Source organism: Chelonoidis abingdonii, chromosome 1 (genome assembly GCF_003597395.2).
Source record: "Chelonoidis abingdonii isolate Lonesome George chromosome 1, CheloAbing_2.0, whole genome shotgun sequence".
NCBI classification, from domain to species: Eukaryota; Metazoa; Chordata; order Testudines; family Testudinidae; genus Chelonoidis; species Chelonoidis abingdonii.
The window spans coordinates 334,129,553-334,148,196 of NC_133769.1; the positions used below are offsets into that span (position 1 = coordinate 334,129,553).

An 18,644-nucleotide genomic window follows, 5' to 3' on the forward strand; every position below is an offset into this window, starting at 1 on the left:
TCAACGCCAACTTGTCTGACTGGAATGAGTTCCTCCCATGGGACCCCAGAGAATTTTGACATTTGCAAATCTGCATCGGTAGACTAGCAATCTAAGCCTCACGCTGCTTGACCTGTATCAGAATACAGAGTGGGACCGGGAGTCGGAGCAGGCCCGTCACCAGCAGAATCTCCCCAATCGAGGGGTTCGCATCTCAGCAATGGGCACCAGCGACCAGGTGACTGGTGACCATGTTCTGCCGATCGGTCACAGGACTGCTGCCGAGGCATCGGAAACATGATAGGTCGGCCTTGACGTTCATGGTGGGGAGCACGTGCCTCTGCAGGTCTACGCCAAGTTACCGGCAAGCCACGCCTCGAATCCTGCTGTCAGTGCCCAAGGGTCCAGAAACTGAAGAGAGGTTCTTTGAGTCTGCCTCCCGAAGTCCGAGACACGACAGCTCTACGGGTGGGCAAGCGCAGGCGGGATGTCCCCTGCGCTGGGAGCGACACTGCTGAGGTGGGGACACTTGGAACGGTCCCAAGGTGTGGATAGCACCAGTAGCATCTGGATCTCCTGCACTGCCTGCAGGGCCTCAGGCATCGACGGGACTTCGAGTTGACAGAGGGCTTCATCACTGTCTGGTGTAGCAGGCATAGTACGGGAGGGGTTCGACCACCTGACGTGCTCGGGCCCGACTCTCTGACGGAGATATTGAGCTACAGCGCAGGTCTTGGCTCTCCTCTGGCCCTCTCCTTTCCCTTATGGGAAGTGGAGATCTTCCCCTTGCAGACCTCTTGGGCTTCTTGGCTGGATAGGGGGATCGGTGCTGGCTTGTAGGCGGCAACAGCGGGGCGCTCCATACCAACGCTGCAGTGCTCTGGGCTGAGTCGGACCTCTGCTCCAGTGCCAGGGTCTGCGCCATCTCCATCAGGAGTGCCCTGAGACGGATGTCTCTCCCCTTTTTTGTTCTGTGTTGAACAACTTACAGACGTACACTTGTCACTTATCTATCCTCCCAGACACCTTCAACAGCTGATGTGAGGGTTGCTGATAGGCTTGGGCCGCTTACAACCATTGCAGAGTTTATAGCCTGGGAACTGGGGCATGCCCCATCCCTAGGCTGAGTCCCATCCAGGACAAACGAACTGGAACAAACACTAAGGATAAACTAAACTATATACAACTATTTTACAAGAAGCGTTCGTGAGACACACTGAACTAAGCAAAAATTAGCCGAAGCAGCAGAAGTTTCAGCATCATCACTGGTGGCAAGAAGGAACTGAGGGTGAGGGGAGCCGGCAACATGCCTTATACCACACCATGCAGGCACTACTCCAGAGGGTGCCAGAGCCAGACCCCTATGGATACTGGTAAGGGAAAAACTTCCGGTGCATGTGGCGAGTACACACACACCTAATATGGAATGAACATGAGCAAGCACTCTAAGAACCCCCCATTCTTTTAACCTAAATAAAAATAAAGTCTTATATTTATGGTGAGGCCTACATAAAAGCCAGTCCACCTGATGTGAAATGGTACATGTCACTACTAACTAGAGTATTAGTCTGAGCATAAAGCGGACACACATTAATATCCTAAAAAGAACAGGAGTACTTGTGGTACCTTAGAGACTAAAATTTATTTGAGAATAAAACCTATTAATATCGTACTTTTCAATTAAAAATTAAAATATTTAATCTGAGATCAAAGATTATGCAGAATGTTATATAGAAAAATAGGCCTATTCCCCAGCACCACCAAAAAACAGATCTAACTGATAGTGGTTCTTCGCCAAAATATTACCGTTTTTATCAAATTATCATCATTGTAGCCCCCTGAAGCCGTAGTCATTAACTAGTATTGGTCAGCATGACAAGCAACTGTCTCAGTCCAGCAGCCTCAATACCGTCAAGTTTTTGGAGGCATCATGTCAAAGGAGAATTTTTAAGGAAGATCATGAGATAGCTTTACAGATGTCTCCAGGGAGCCTCTCCCAGGAGAAATCAAGATGACATTTGTTAGCAAAATGTAGTAAGTGGGCAATGGAGATTGCCATCATGGTCCCAGGAGAGGCAGGAGTGGACATCTCGATAGTGCATGAGGTGACAAGCAGGGTGGGGATTGGCCATGAAAATGAAGACAAGCAGTTTATGTCTGATTAGGTAGAGAAGGAGGAACCAGTGAAGGGATGCAAACAGAGGGGTGACATGATCAAAGAGCTCAGAAAACAATACATGCATTCCAAATGGATATGAGCCAGGTAAGACTGCATTTGTCAAGGCCAGAGGTAAAGATGTTGCAGTAATAAAGATGTAAGTGATGAAAGCCTGCATAAAGAGTTTTAGCTGGGTGGGTGAATAAGGAAGGCCATATCTTAGAGCTGTTATGCAGAAAACCTGAAAGATTTAGATATAGCCAGGATGTGAGAACCTAGAAAGAGGTCCAAGTCAAAGATGTCACTGAGCTCATGGGCCTGAGCTGCAGGAAGGATAATGGTGTTGACCAAAATGATCAAGAAAGGAGGTAATGGGGAGAGCTTGGGGGTGGAGAGAGGGATTAAGGGCTCTGCATTAGACACACTGAGCTTGAGCTGACAACAAGATGACAGAGAAAGATTTTAGTTGAGCAAAAAAGGAGATGTGTCTGGAGTAGAGAAAGATCTATATATTATCAGTAGAGAGATAGTAGTTTAATTTGTATTTATAGATGAGATTACCTAGAGATAGGGTGTATAGGAAGAAGAGAAGAGGACCAAGGGCAGACCCCAAAAGAACAGCACTACCACTCCCAAGTTGGAAGTGGAGCTAGAGAGATGAAGAGAATCCTCAAAAGGACATGCTGAAGGAGTGATTTAAAAAGGCAGGACGAGAACCAGAAGAGGACAGTCATGGAAGCCAAGGAAAATCAAGAAGCACACAGACGACTGTGTAAAAGATGGCTGCAGATGGGAGTACTGATTCTACCTAGCCAAATCTGAGAAATCATTAGAGAGCAAGTTTCAGTGGCATGCAAAGGGCAGAAACCAGAATACAGAGCATCAAGGGAGCTCCAGACAGTGACTGTAAACAGCGCAGTCAATGAGCTTAGAGATGGAAGGGAGAAAGGGCAGTAGTTGAAGGCATAAGTGGAGTCAAAGGAGGGTTCTTTTTAAGATAGGAGACACAAAAGCATGCTTGCAATTGTGGGGAGGAGGGCATATGGAGTCAGAGGAAAGAGAGCAAGAATACTTTGTAATATTTTCAACAAAAAAGTTAATAAAAAAAGAAAAGTGGCTCCACATTGTCAGGGCACAGTGATTGTGAGCCCTAAACAGGGCCTAATACAAAAAATTCTGAGCACCTGCTCTTTTTCTATAGCCCCTTTAAGGTCTCTCAACTTGGGCATCCGAAAACCAGGAGTCACTTGATCACTAACAGTGGAGTTTCTGTGGGAGTTTGGCCTAAGAGGACAGTGATGACTTTGTGTTCTGAAGGCCCAGTGATTTCTTACAGGTGTGTGGCTTGGTTCAGTGCTTGCCAAAATCCTTTAATGAGGAGGTGGTGCTGTTGAAGTTCCTTCCCCCCTTACATTGTTTGTTTGTTTTTCTGCATAGGATCTAGGAAGAGAAGTCAACAATGGCTACTGAGCCAGTATTAGAAGTAGATGGTGCCAAACCAACCTGATCTCCTTCTTTGAGAAGGTAAGAGATTTTTTAGACAAAGGAAACGCAGTGGATCTAATTTACCTCAATTTCAGAAAGGCATTTGATATGGTTCCACATGGGGAATTATTAGCTAAATCGGAAAAGATGGGGACCAATATGAAAACTGAAAGGTGGATAAGGAACTGGTTAAAGGGGAGACTACTACAGGTCATACAGAAAGGTGAACTGTCAGGCTGGAAGGAGGTTACTAGTGGAGTTCCTCAGGGATCGGTTTTTGGACCAATCTTTTTATTACTGACCTTGGCACAAAAAGTGGGAATGTGCTTATAAAGTTGTGGATAACATAAAGCTGGGAGGTATTGCTAACACAGAGAAGGACTGGGATATCATACAAGAAGATCTGGATGACCTTGTAAACTAGAGTAATAGTAACAGGATGAAATTTAATAGTGAAAAGTGCAAGGTCATGCATTTAGGAATTAACAACAAGAATTTTGGTTATAAACTGGGGACACATCAGTTGGAAATAACAGAGGAGGAGAACAACATCTGAGTATTGGTTGATCACAGGATGATTATGAGCCACCAATATGACATGGTCGTTAAAAAAGCTAATGTGGTCTTGGGATGCATCAGGCGAGGTATTTCCAGTAGAGATAAGGAGGTGTTAGTACCGTTATACAAGGCACTGGTGAGACCTCATCTGGAATACTGTGTGCAGTTCTGGTCTCCCATGTTTAAGAAGGATGAATTCAAACTGGAACAGGTACAGAGAAGGGCTACTAGGATGATCCAAGGAATGGAAAGCCTGTCTTATGAAAGGAGACTCAAAGAGCTTGGCTTGTTTAGCCTAATCAAAAGAAGGCTATGGGGAGATATGATTGCTCTTTATAAATATATCAGAGGGATAAATATCAGGGAGGGAGAGAAATTATTTAAGCTTAGTACCAATGTGCACAAGAACAAATGGATATAAACTGGACACTAGGAAGTTTAGACTTGAAATTAGATAAAGGTTTCTAACCATTAGAGAAGGGAAGTTCTGGAACAGTTTTCCAAGGGGAGTATTGGGGGCAAAAGACATAGCTGGCTTCAAGACTAAGTTTGATAAGTTTATGGAGGGATGGTATGATGGGATAGTCTAATTTGGGCAATTAATTGATCTTTTATTATTAGCAGGTAAATATGCCCAATGGCCTGTGATGTGATGTTAGATGGGGTGGGATCTGAGTTACTACAGAGAATTAAGTCCTGGGTGCTGGCTCACATGCTCAGGGTTTAACTGATCGCCATATTTGGGGTTGGGAAGAAATTTTCATCCAGGGAAGACTGGCAGAAGCCCTGGAGGTTTTTCGCTTTCCTCTCCAGTGTGGGGCATGGGTCACTTGCTGGAGGATTCTCTGCACCTTCAGGTCTTTAAACCACGATTTGAGGACTTCAGTAACTCAGACATAGGTTAGGGGTTTGTTACAGGAGTGAGTAGGTGAGATTCTGTGGCCTGCATTGTGCAGGAGGTCAGACTAGATGATCATAATGGTCCCTTCTGACCTTAAGTCTATGAGACCCAAAGAGGAGAGGAGAGATGGACAGATGCAGAAGCTGCAGGAGGTATTTCATCCTTTAGGAGTATCTGATGGAAGATTATTCTCAACTGATGCATTCAACTTTGAATACCAGGGGTATTAACTTTCTGGGATCAAGGCTGGCATGACTGAAGGAAAGAAAAAAAAAAGCTTTAAAACTGAGATATGGAGAGTAGGTTAGAGAGACTCGTGAAATCTCCATGCCTGGCTTCAGAACATGAGAGGGGAAAAAAAAAGAAGTCAGCTAAATGAAGATATAGTGATGTTCCGCTATTCTTTATGAGATAAGATTATCGACAGCCAGGAGAAAGAAAGTGAAATATTGATTTCAGTAGTAGTCAAGTGTTATTCTTAGTGAAAGGGCAATATCTAATCTGACTAGAAAACTGGATGAGAGGTCCAAGAGAAAACAACTGAAATGCTTGTACATGAATGCAAGGAATATGGGCAATAAAATGGAGGAAGTGTGAGTACTAGTGCAGGAGATCAAGCCAGACATAGGGATTACAGAAACATGGCGGAATAGCACTGACTGGAATACAGGTATCAAAGAGCATGTGCTGTTTAGGAGAGAGAAAAAGGTAAAAGGTGGTGGGGTCTGTTCAGGTCAAAATCACTTTAGGGATGGATTGTAAAAGAGGTTCTATTTGAATGGCATTAGTGGTCTATTATGGACCCCCTAGAGTCAGATGTGGCTATGGACAGAGATCTCTAATATTATTAGAGAGAGAAATACTTATGGGAATTGTGAATGAGTGACTAACTTCCCAGATATAAATTGGAGAATAAATTATACTAATACTGGAAGGGCCCACATATTCCTGGATGTGACAGATGACAGTTTTCTTCATCAAATTGTCCCTGAACCAGCAAGAGGTGATGCAATTTTACACTTTGTTTTGGAAAGCAGTGAGGACAGCACAAAAGAGCTCATGTAGGATAACCTTGGATTGAGTGATCACAAGTTGATTTAGTTTAAAAAAATTGGAAGGATAATAAAAAAAAAGTTGATGACCTGGTTTTGATTTCAAAAAGACCAGACTGAGAAATTAAGGGAATTAATTACAGAAGTTAACTGGACTGAAGAGGTCAAGGACTTAAATGTGTAGTAGGCTTGGAATTTCTTCACACCAACCATACAAATAGTATCAAATTTGCATACCAATCAAGGGAGGGGGAAGGAGAGGCTTGTAAAGAATGTCTTCACCTCCAGACCCAGCCAGATGAATAACCAGCTCAAAAAGGCTATTAGGAGTAAGCAGAGAACATATAGGGAATGGAAAAATGGGTTGATCAGCAAAGAAAGCTACATTGTGGAGGTTAGAAAATGTAGGAATCAAGTGAGAATAGCTAACAGTCAAGCTAAATTAACTCTTGCCAAGAAAATTAACATGATGGTTTTTAGTTATATAAATAAAAAGAGGATAAAGAAGGATGAGGTTGGGCCACAATGCAGTGTGAGTGGGAAGATTAAAAATAATCTAGGTATGGCCCAAAAACTAAATGAGTACTTTGCCTCGATTTTCAGTTAAGGATGATAATAGGGAGCACATGCATTAAGGCAGTACAGCTAACAGAAATGAGTGTCTAGATATGGAAATCATCACATCTAAGGTGGAAGAAAAGCTTTAGAAGCTTGATGCGCTCAAACTGGGAGGACCAGATCATTTCCATCCCAGAATCCTGAAAGAACAGGCACATGAGATTGCTACTCCTGTATCAAGGGTTTTTAATAAATAGCTATTCAGCGGAAGTACCATACGCTGGAGAATAGCAAACATCATACCGATGTTTAAAAAAGGGAAAAAAGTGATTCAGGCAGTTTCAGACCTGTTAGTCTGACCTCCATAGTATGTGAGGCTTTAGAACTGTGAAGGAAAGAATAATTAAATTCATGGAGGGAAATAAATCTAATGAATATGAGTTTACCACCAAAGGTAGATCACGTCAGACTAACCAGATTTCCTCCTTTAAGAAAATAAATTATTTTTATAGTTAAGGGAAGAGCATTAGATTTAATATACTTGGACTTCAGTAAAGCTTTTCACATGCTACTACAGTGAAATTATTAGCTAAATTAGGGGAGATGGGGATCAGTATAAAAATTGTAAGGTAAATAAGGAACTGACTAAAGGGGAGAAGGCAAAGGGTTGTGCTGAAAGATGAATTACTAGACTGGATGGAGGTTACTAGTGGAGTTCCTTAAGCAACAGTCTTGGAACTTATTCAATACTTTTATAAATGACCTTGGCACAAGAAGTAGGAATATCCTAATGAAATTTGCTGATGATACAAAGTAGGGAGGCATCATCAATATAATGGAGGATCAGAATGTTATACAGGAAGATCTGAATGACCTTGAAGACCGAAGTGATAGAAATCGAATGCAGTTCAATAGCACAAAGTGCAAGGTCATGCACTTAGAACCTAATAATAAGAATTTCTGCTACAAGCTGGGGGCTTATCATCTGGAAGTGACAGAGGATGAGAGAAACCAGAGTGCGTGGGTTGATCAGAGGATGATCATGAGCCACCATTGTGATGCAGTTGCAAAAGAGGCAAACATGATCCTAGGATGCAGCAGATGAGGCGTTTCCAGTAGAGATAAAGTAGTATTAATGCAATTGTATAATGCATCATAAGACCTCATCTGGAATATTGTATACAATTATGGTCACCCATGTTCAAGAAAGATTAATTCAAACTGGAACAGGTATAGAGAACTATTAGAATCATCAGGGGAATGGAGGGCGTATTTTATGAGAGAATGGAACAGCTTGGCCTTTTCAGTCTAGCAAAAAAGAAGGCAGAGAGGCGATATGATTACTCTCTATAAATACATCAGGGGATAAATACCAGGGAGGGTGAAGACCTATTTAAACTAAACGACAGTACTGACACAAGAACAAATGGATATAATTGTCCATGAACAAATTCAGGCTGGAAATTAGAAGACAGTTTCTAGTCATCTAAGGGGTGAGATTCTGGAACAGCCTACCAATAGGAGGGGCGGGGGGAGAACAACTTTTTAAGAGAGCTGGACATATTTATAGGAGTGATTGTATGATGGGGTTGCTTGTGATAAAAGGTATGACTCAGCAGCCCTGGGGCTCACTTCAGGTTTATGTCTTACATTCCTAAAAACTCATGCTTCAGGATTTCAGCAGGCCAGCTGCAGAGGTCAGGAAGGAATAGCCTGCAAAACACACACACACACACACACGCACCCCAATGTATTTGGGGCGGGGGGGGGAGCTTTTTGTGTCTCCTTCCTCTGAAGCATCAGGGATGGCCACAGCTGTAGCTAGGACATTGGGCAGGGTGTACCACAGCTAAGAAGTGGCACGGAGCATTCTCTCTCAGGTACTTGGCTCTTGCCCACATGCTCAGGGTCTAGCTGATTGCCATATGTAGGGTCGGGAAGAAATATTGCCCCAGGTCACACTGGCAGCGAACTCAATTGTGATCACCTTCCTCTGCAGTGCATAGATCGTGATCACTTGCCAGGATTATCTGGGTATATCAAACAATAATTTCCCTGCCGTTGCAGGGCCTCAGGCACTGGGGTACTTTGGGCCTCAGCCACTGGAGTACCTTGGGCCTTGCTATTCTCTGCCTGTGACACACAAGTCTAGTCTTTGTGAGTTGTAATACTTTGATCTAATTTAAGCAGTTGCTGGATGGTGCTGTTGGCCTGTGATATACAGATCAGACTAGATGACCCTGTTGGTCCTTTCTGGCCTTAAACACTATGAAAATTGATCTTGAACGGAGGTAAAAAGTATGTGAAGTTAGCATCGTAATTTTTTAATAGGCATATATATAGCATTCATTACCATGGTGGCAATGTACACCCAAAATTACACAAATCAAAGAAATCCTTCTCAGCGTGCAACTCCAGCTTGCACTTTTTTTTTTTTTTTTTTTTTTTTAAATTGGAAGGGGAAAGAGGGAGGGAAGAGAGATGGCAGATGGTTCAATTTATGCCTCAGTATGCTGTTGCAACCATAATAATAACTATCAACTTTCCCCCATCCTTTCTGCTCTGCCACAATTATGCCAATCTCAAATGCCAGTTTGACCTTTTGACAGCCATCTTCATGCTTTCCACTACGATGCCTCATGCAGATAGAATGCCCTCACTAACTAATGTAAGGCCACTACCCTCTTCTAATGACCTACTTCTGGTCCAACTAATGACAGGTGGGAACAGGGCAGAAGGACAATACTTTTAAGTGATTTGGTATTGTTAAAATGTCCACATAACTAATTCACATAATATCCAAGACTGGGGAAGGAAAAAAGGGGGCAACATTGTTTTTCCACATTCATTTGTCACTTCTCATGCTAATGAGAAAGGTAAATTCTTTGTGGTAGGGACCATGTCTTTCTAGATACCTGTATTGCACCTGTCATACCACGGGGCTACAGCCCGGATTAGCACCTTTGGTGCAATCGCAATAAAAAAAAATTTTCCAGGTAACCCAACAATAAAGCTTTTTCACAATGGACAAAAATGAACAAATTTAGTATTTAAATGTATGTAGTTTCTTGCAATAAATCAGTCTGCAAAAATATGTTAAGCATTCTATGAAAAGGCAATACATTTAAATGCTGAATGTTCTAGAGATTTAAAACAGTGCACACCTGAAGTCCAATAGCAAAGGAAGATTTAAATTTAAGTTACTGAAAATCTTGAATGTAAATTTTGAAGTGAGACTACCACCCAAAGCATGAGATCATCATTAAATAATCATTCAGTGTGACTGGGTGCAGGATGGGGACAGAAGGGAGTTTAAACATTTAAAAAAAAAAACACTCACACACTTTGGAGCTATCGCCCACACAAGACTCAACTTCAAATGGGTTTTAGTGTCAAGTCTGAAAATGCTCATTTGGAGTACAAAATTGAATGACCTTGGTTCATTTTGGATATGCTGAATTAGTAAGACTTTCACAACCTAAGTTATAAACATTAACAGAAATAACTTTGTAAACATTTCCCAGTTAAAATAATTTGAACAAACCCCAGTACAAGTTAGGCTGTTGACAAGAGCCCCAAATTAGATACCCAGCGGAAAGCAGCCTGGTTGTTTCACGACCACAGAAACTGCCGTATCAGATAAGAATAGTGATTCACCTAAACCACTATTGTGTCCATGACCAGTACCAACTGCTTCAGAGGAAGATGCAAGAAACCCTGTAGTGGACAAATTATGAAATAATGATCTATAAGAAATCTCTTAAGACAATCACTAACTGACAAGAGTTAAGTCCTGAAGCATTAAGTTTTTATCCTATCATGTAACTTGATATAATCCTATAAAGCTCTTGGATTCAGTGATATCTAGTGGCACTGAGTTTCACAGATTAATTAAGTTTTGTCTTGTAACTGTCACTTCCAGAAACTGGAAGAGGCCTTAAACTGCACAAAATCACTATTTAAGTACATGCAAGTTGAGTTTAATCAATATATCAAGGTATCAAGTGAAAAGGGACATAAAAGTTAACTATACACCATAGGTGTCTTTATATTCCTAGCCCATTTCTTAACATCTTTCAGGTGAAAGATTTCTCCTAATAGTATTAGAACTCAAGTGACTAGGAAATGAGCTTTGGTCCTGCACAAAGAACAAGAAACCAACAAGACATACTAATTTCCACTTTCAGCAACATTTGTGACTAGCAGGCAGCCTACATGCAGTAAGGAACAGAGTTCAAAGAGAACTTAGTCTCCCATCCATGAGAAAGCTACTAAGTCACAGGCTCCAGGATGGCAACATGACTAAGGCCATGTCTACACTTACAAGCTTACAGTGGCACAGCGATATAGCTGTGCTGCTGTAAGAGCACTAATGTAGTCACATTATGTCAACAGGAGTGTTCTCTCCCATCGACATAATAAACCCAGCTCAATGAGCGGCGGTAACTAGGTCATCAGGAGAGTGTCTCCAACCAACGGAGCGCTGTGCACGAGTGCTTATGCCAGGAAAACAATGTAGTTCACGGTGATGTTTTTTCACACTCCTGAGCAACAAAAGTTTTGCTGACATAAGTGCTAGTGTAGACATAACCTAAATCACTGAGGCAAAAATTTGGCTTTAATAATAAAACAAGTTGCAGTTAACTGCTTTTGACAGGAAACAAAACTGAACTCTGCTAGCCAAGAAGACTCTAAACACACACAGTTATACGGTCTACATTAAACAAGTTTTTACCCAGCTTCCTGGACTAGACAAACTCTCTCCCCAACAGGTTTGATCCGACTAGGCTGCCTGCACCATAACCCTTCACCATTCTAGGGTACTTCAGATAGAATTCATTGCCATTTGAGGAAAACAGGCCTTTTGGAAGAAAATCTAACAAAAAATGCCTACTCTGCAAAAGTGTCGAAGATTTTGTAGCATTTTTCATTAGTAGCAGTACTGGCCCTAATGTCCTTGATCAAATTTCCCATTTCCACTATTATCCACTGTGTCAGTTTGGTTGCCATCCACCATAAAAGATGTAAGATAGACTTCAGTAGTTCTCTGTACAATACAAAGTTTTGAGGATGAAAGACGCCACAGCAATGTGAAAATGGTAGTGCTGGACAAGGCACAACGAATAGCCAAGACCAAGTCAACAAAATCTACTAAAACAGTTGGAAAAAAAAAAATCAGCTGAGACCTTGATCCCACACACCTTCACATGTGCTTTGCACAAGCTCAATTCACAGAAGATACAGAATTTCACATTAACTTTGTTTTTATATACTTGTCAAAACAATCCCTCCCAACATTTTATTCCAAAGAAAAAACAACAGTAGAATGGAACAAAAGATTTTGGATCAATGAAGAATTAAAAGTGACTTAGTTTATTAATAGTTAAATAGAGGCTTTATAAAAAGGGATTTGCTCTATACATCTGCCTTTAGAACACCATGATGGTTCAAGATGTTTGGTTCTTATCTATACTTTTATACAGAAAGAGTCTTGCATAAAGCTATTCTTGTCTTCTAGCAGGTGGACATGCAAGATGGTCATGAAAATGTACTAGTCCAGGCACAATAATCTACTTGCCTTCCCTTTGCCATTGTAATAGTGGTGGTGATGATTATGATGATAAATCAACCTAATTATGTTTATTCACTCATTCTGAAAAAGGTTACTTGCCCTGAGTGAGAAGACTAGTAGAATTCTGCAATGCTGACATAAGTTATGTTACTCAGAACTTAGATATTACAGCAATATGTACTACAGACAAACTCTACAATAGTTATTATGCTGGAATATATAAAGAGCTGAGGCTGGAAGGTAGCCTTATACCACACGCAGCATACAAACATAAAAATTAAAAATAAGGTACTGCAACAAATCAGAGATTATATTAGAACAAGCTCTTTAATAGTTAGAGGCTGTGGGAGTTCTAATGGTCAGTGCTACTGCTCATTTTAGAATTTCAGAATAAATCCAAACATGAATGCCATAGAATTAGAGCTGTGGATTTATTTACGGAGCCACCTAGTCTCTGTATCTATGTACATAATAAGAAGTGCAAGGTAGTCATCGTCCAATACTACTGGAAAAGAACTTTCTTTTACTTTCTTTGACTATGCTCTGTAATATTTAGATATCAAACAAGATGTAAATGTTTAGGAATATTTTCAGATTTAGAATACTTCTACACAAAATCGAATTTACTCCCCAAAGTATGTGCTCACTTCTTGTTTTGTTCTGCCTCCACCACATTTGTTAACGAGATGTTTCAGTGCAATCAGTAGATCCTTGCAGCAGCCTCTAGTGGGGACCGACAGCACCGACAGCATCCAGTCTGGCGAGCTCTCAAGATACATTGTGTCTATAGACACTAATATTACTTTCGCCTTCACTGCGCTACTTTGTAATTTTGGGATTCGTGATTCCACAGGGCGCAGAAAAGAATATTACTAAAAAGGTGCAAACCTGCGACAAGTTACACCCAGAACTTAGGTGAAAAGGGATTAATAGTCGTTTCTCCTTAGGTGAGCTAACACCTAACAGAGAACACAATCTGCTTCGAAAATCCCATACCGATAAGACACAAACGGATCAGTGACAAGGTGTGGGTTTCTCAGGTGACCTCAGCAGTTTTGGGGAAAAAGCAAGACAGATGGCTGCTTAACGCGGGAACCTTGCTGTGACATGTGACACCCCAATGGCACCCGACAGAATCACCCAAGCAAACTCCCAGGCAGCAAGAACTGATCAAACTACACAAAGGCCAGACACTGGAATAGGCTCTGAGAATTACTGGATTAGTTTAGATCTCTGCCTTCCCCCGTACTCCTACAGGCAGGTTACAGGAAAGATATAAAATTAAAGATGGCTAAATGTGTCACGTTGTGTATTTTAATGTACAATCTAAAACTCTAGAGGGCAGCCGAAACATGCCCTCCCCCCTCCCCAGCTGAGTAACGTGAGAGCGGCAGGAGCCCGTCGTCTGCTTGCTGGAGTTGGTATTACAGGAGCGATGCCTGCAGCAGCAGCGCCCAACCCGAGGAGGAGCCGTTTCACAGCCATTACAGGGGCTTCGCCCCAGGGAAGCAGCTGCTGCACCCAGGCATCTCCCCCACCCTATGCCGGACGCTCCTCCTCTTACCCCGATCCCCACACCACAACGGAGAAGGGGGTTGACCCCTCCCCAAAGATAGGGCTACTTGAGGCAGAAATAGATACATAAATATCACTCACAATGGAGCTCCTCTCCTTTCTGGTCTCTGCCAAGGCTGCACCAAACTGGGCTGGAGCCTGGGGGAAAGGCAGGGAGATTAACATGCGGCCTGGGGAGTCAGCAGCGTCCCCTTTGCCTGGGCAGGTATTACCTGCATTGCCCGCCACTTCCCTCACCCCCCCCCCCAACTCCTACACATGGCCTTCCCAGTGGGTTATGGGGTATCGCCCCAAAGAGACATCCAGCTCCCCGCTGAAGGAAGGATTGCATGGATCTGCCCCGGGGACTTTCCTGGGAAGGTGCAAGTAAGAGGCAGCCCGGCAGCAGAGGAGGGCTTATTATCCGCTAACTTGCCCAAACAGTCCCTCAGCGAAGCCCCCTGCCGCGGGGGGCACAGAGCCCTCAGTAGCCACCCCTCTGTGCTGGAATAACGCCCTTGCGCCGCGCACGCTCCCTAAGCAGTTGCCCCGGGTCTCGGGTTTGCCCCCCTGCAGTCGGCCAGCAGCACTGCCGCCTCCTGTCCGCCATTAGAGACACCCAGCCAAACAATACAGGAGGGGAGCAGCGGCGGCAGCAGCAGGATCCGCGGAGCGCAGCGCCGGGCAAGGGAGGGAAACACCCGCGGGCGGGAGGGGGCGAGGAAACGAGGCACAACAACAGCCGAGGGCCCGGAGCCGGAGGGAGCGACTTAAAATAGGAGGCGCTAAAACTGAAACACCCCTCCCCCCAAATACCCCTGCGCCCTCGAGTCTGCCCCAGCCCGCCTCCGATTTACCCCCTCCGCCGCCACCACACCGAGATTGTCACTGGGGCTGCCCCAGTCCTACCCGCCCCTCTCTGTGACGAGAGGCGGCAGCAGCGACGCCACACTGGGGCACTTAGCCCGGGTGGCTGTGAGGCTCGGCGGCTCCCCTCCCATCCCCACCCTAGGGGCAGCTCTGAGCCTCCAGCTGCCCCCCTGTCCGCCCTTAGGTGCGGCACTCCCCGTCCCCACCTTACCCAGCTCCCCACCGCTCACAGGCTCGGGTCTCCCCCTCCCCCCGGTCACACGCACTCCGCGCTACTCCTCCGCCGCCTCAACTCTAACTCGGTCCAGTCCCGGGCTAAGCGCAGCTGCTAGCGAGGGGAAGGAGGAGCAGGGCCAACCGAGCTTGGGGAAGAACGGCCTCCGTAACCCTCCCATTGGCTCCCACAGAGGGTGAGCTTTAGCGATTGGCAAGCCGATTGGACGGACCGTCCGTCCATCAGATTGTCCTGTAGCAGATTGGGTCTAAAAGCTGCCAATCATTCTTCCAACCACGCCCACAGTTCGTCCCACTTTGATCCATCAGGTTAGAGAAACCCGACTTTCATTGCCCATTAGCAGCACCAGTTCTAATACCCGGGTATTGGGTTTGGGAAGCGATGGGGGCTCCGCTCCAATTCCCAGGACAGCTGTTTGACAGTAACTTGCAGAAGTATGGGTGCAAGACTGGCCACACTCATCTAGACAACTGTTGGGGTGGGGAGAGTACAGTGTGTTACCCTATCCCATCCTTGTGCAGAGTCCCTATAGGCAACAGCCCCAGCCGTGGGCAGACGGTATTTACCCCATGCTCGCCGAAGGCAGGGCAGGCACTCCGCGTCCACAGCTTCTTATAGGTTGGTCCCCGCCCCCCGGCAGGACTATGAACCTGTGCTGGAGCCATTTCCATGAAGGACAGTGTGGCTAATGGAAACCCTCCCCCACAGAAGAGCGAGAGAACGCACAGTCCTCTCCCCCGGGGCAGAGACTCTCCACACCCACGTCCCTCTCAGGAGTCTCCTCGCCTCTTCCACTAAGAACTCCCACCCAGGCTGGGGGAGGGAGCCATATCAGCAGCCGCCATGGCTCATGGAGAAGCTGCTGCTGGTGGTGGTGGTGGTAGTGGTGGTAACGTCCTCCATTTTGTCGGAAGCTGCTACGGGGAACTTGGGACCAATTCAAGCCAAGCTGCGGCTCAGATAAGGGCCAGTTGGAAGCGCCTCTGCCTTGCAGTGACATTCGCAGGGCGCTCCAGGCAATGCCCTGGGGTGGTCTGCGGAGTTCAGAGCGGCAAGACCCCGAGAGCCAGGCTCTCCTCGCTCCCTCTGCCAAAATGGAGGCTGCGCACTTCCTTTGCGCGGCTGCTTCCCCCTTTCTAGCCATGGGACTCACGCCCGCTTCTTCGAGGACCTGGAGAGCTCAGCCTCTCGCACTGCTAGTTAATCCAGCTCTTTCTCCTGAACTGCTCCCCCGCTGCCAAGAAAGGAAGCAAACACCAGCCCTCTCCACCCTGCGTCAATTCATGTCAACCACACTGTGCAGTACAACCCCGGAGAGAGCCTCAAGCCTGTGTAAGGAGCACGAGTCAGTCGAGCTGCTTGCCCCACTTCCATCCCACCTCTGGAAGCAGTGCGCAGGGTAACCACAAATGCCAGGGCATCTGGGCGGGTAACGTGCGGAGGTGAGAAGGAGCAGAAGTGACTGAAGGGCTGGGCTCTTCTCCAGCGTGCCCTTGGTGTGTTGGGCTAATAATTTTCATGTGGGAGATAGACTAGAAATACTAACGCTTCTTTCGGCTCAGTACAGCTAACTCCTTCCGACCAACAGCCCCACCCTGAGACTCAGGCTGAAGTCAACAGCCCAAGCCAAACACTTTTGTGACACCATTACTATATATGGTGGTGGTAAGAAACAATGATTAGCACACTTCACCCTAGCTATAGATGCCCTGGAAAGAGAGGACACCTGTTGCTATGGGGGAAAACGTGTCCTATGGTTAACACACCTAGATGTCATACTGTACATGCCATTTTTGTGTCGGAATCAAAAAAATGAAATGATAATGAAAAAGGTCTAACAATGACTATGAAAGGATGACATTTTTAATTATGTTAATCACCATCCACAGTGAGGGATTCTTTTGAGTTTGTTTTGTAAATAGTTTGAACCAAAACAGAAAAATGTTCAGCTAAATAAATACATACAAACCAGAGAAATGTTTAAGATTAAACAAAAAAAATTCTATTCTACCGTTTCTACATTTAGGGTTTGGTTTTGTTTTCTTTGTTTTATGGGTTCTCTGTATCTGAGAATCAAAACAAATTTATCCTCAATGATCTGCATACTTTGGCCACCCTTCTAGTTGCAGAGGATAAACATGACTCTGGTCTCCCTTAATTAAAACATCTTTATTCTGGAACTGTGCTTAAGTACATGCTTAACTTTAAGTATGTGTTTAAGTCTTATTGACGTCAATGGGACTTAAACGTGATTTTAAGTGCTTTTTTTGAATAGCGATGGATTTCAGCATGTCCTTTAGTGCTTTTCTGAATCAGGATTTGTAGATGGAATCTGTAATTCTATTTAATCAGTCAAAAGAGTAACCACTGAGCAGTCTGCCTCTACAAAGTCCCAACAAGAGATCTGAACTAGCAATGGCACGTGGGTCCCTCACACATTAGTACAGATCATTATCACTAGGACACCAGAATGTAAAGTTTACGTTTAAATTTGAACATTTGTGCTTGCAATTTTAGAAATGTATGTTTTCTACTGGAGTTTTGCTAATCGTAATTCCACTAAAAGATCACAAATCAAGGATCACAAATCCTAGCTTTAAATTAACTCTCTCATTACTCAAACTTGGAAAAAAGTTATGGCATATACAATTATCTTTTAATTATTTTTTCAACTGACAGCAGTGAAAAGTGAAGGTCTGGCATAGACACCTATACTTCCCAATTCAAGCATTGTTATATCGCGTTTTATCTGTCTTGTCATCCATAGATCCATGGTGAGGCTGACCTTATTCAAAAATACTGTTAAAATTAATCAATTTCATCTTATGGTTTGAAAGCACTTGCTCTCCCTCAAAAACTAAACAAAAACAAACAAAAAAAAGGGTGTATCTCTGCATAAGTACCATGAATGTGAAACTGATGTATTTATAGTCTCCACACTACAGCGCTCATGGACAGGTCGGATGTCAGCAGCGTCACTACAAAAGTTCTAATTTATTGACTGGAAGTAGATAAATTCATCAAAACTGAACCAATAGTATAAGTAATGACATATGTGAAGAGTGATATCCTTCTATGTCTCATGAAGTAAAAGTGTGGCAACTAGAAGTCCAATGTATTTTCACTGAGAAGGCAAAATCAAATATTTGACATATTTTTTAAAGGGTTTAGGCTTTCACAGGAATCCTGACTAGTTTATCAAGACAGCTTCAAATCAGGTGTAATAAATTGTAGGATTAGAATGTATGTAGTTTAAAGCTTCCTCCTACTACCGCCAACATTGCCAAGTGTTCACACGTGTGAACAAATGGTTAGACACTTTTTCCAGAATTAGAAAGTGAATATTCTATTTATTCAATAACTCCCTCTTCAGCCTAAACACTATCAGGATTTACAACACTGTAACTGAGGACAGAATCTGGGCCAGAGCCTGTAGAACTATGACCATTTTCAAAGAGGAAGAAGGAATATTTGGATAAAATAAGTGTCTACCACTATTTGGCATATGTTAACAGTTGGAAAGTGGTAGGGAACAGGCAGCTTTAAACTACATAGACTTCAATCCTACAATTTATTACAATTGATTTGAAGGCTGGCTTGAAAAAGCATCTATCTGGAACCCAAATAAAGCATATACGTTTAAAATGTCAGTGCAGTTACTCTGACTAGTGTGCGTGAAAGTAGAATCTGGCCCCTTGTACAATTTGTAACAAAAATAATTC

General features: G+C 43.8%; 1 protein-coding gene across 11 annotated transcripts in view; it reads right to left on the bottom strand.

Moving 5' to 3' along the window:
- The window catches only part of ZMYM2 (zinc finger MYM-type containing 2), a 218,398-nt gene extending 203,354 nt beyond the window's left edge, over positions 1-15,044 (bottom strand). For 2 of the 11 annotated variants that reach the window (XM_075061673.1, XM_075061684.1), the window contains exons 1-2: positions 14,899-15,040; positions 13,920-13,976 (exon numbers count right to left, since the gene is read on the bottom strand). The gene's annotated coding sequence lies outside the window, so the exon portion shown is untranslated. Of the gene's footprint in view, positions 1-13,827; positions 13,977-14,898 lie in introns of all 11 variants that reach the window. The other 9 variants (XM_075061674.1, XM_075061685.1, XM_075061676.1 and 6 more) reach the window with 6 other exon arrangements.
- Positions 15,045-18,644: the final 3,600 nt, after the last annotated feature.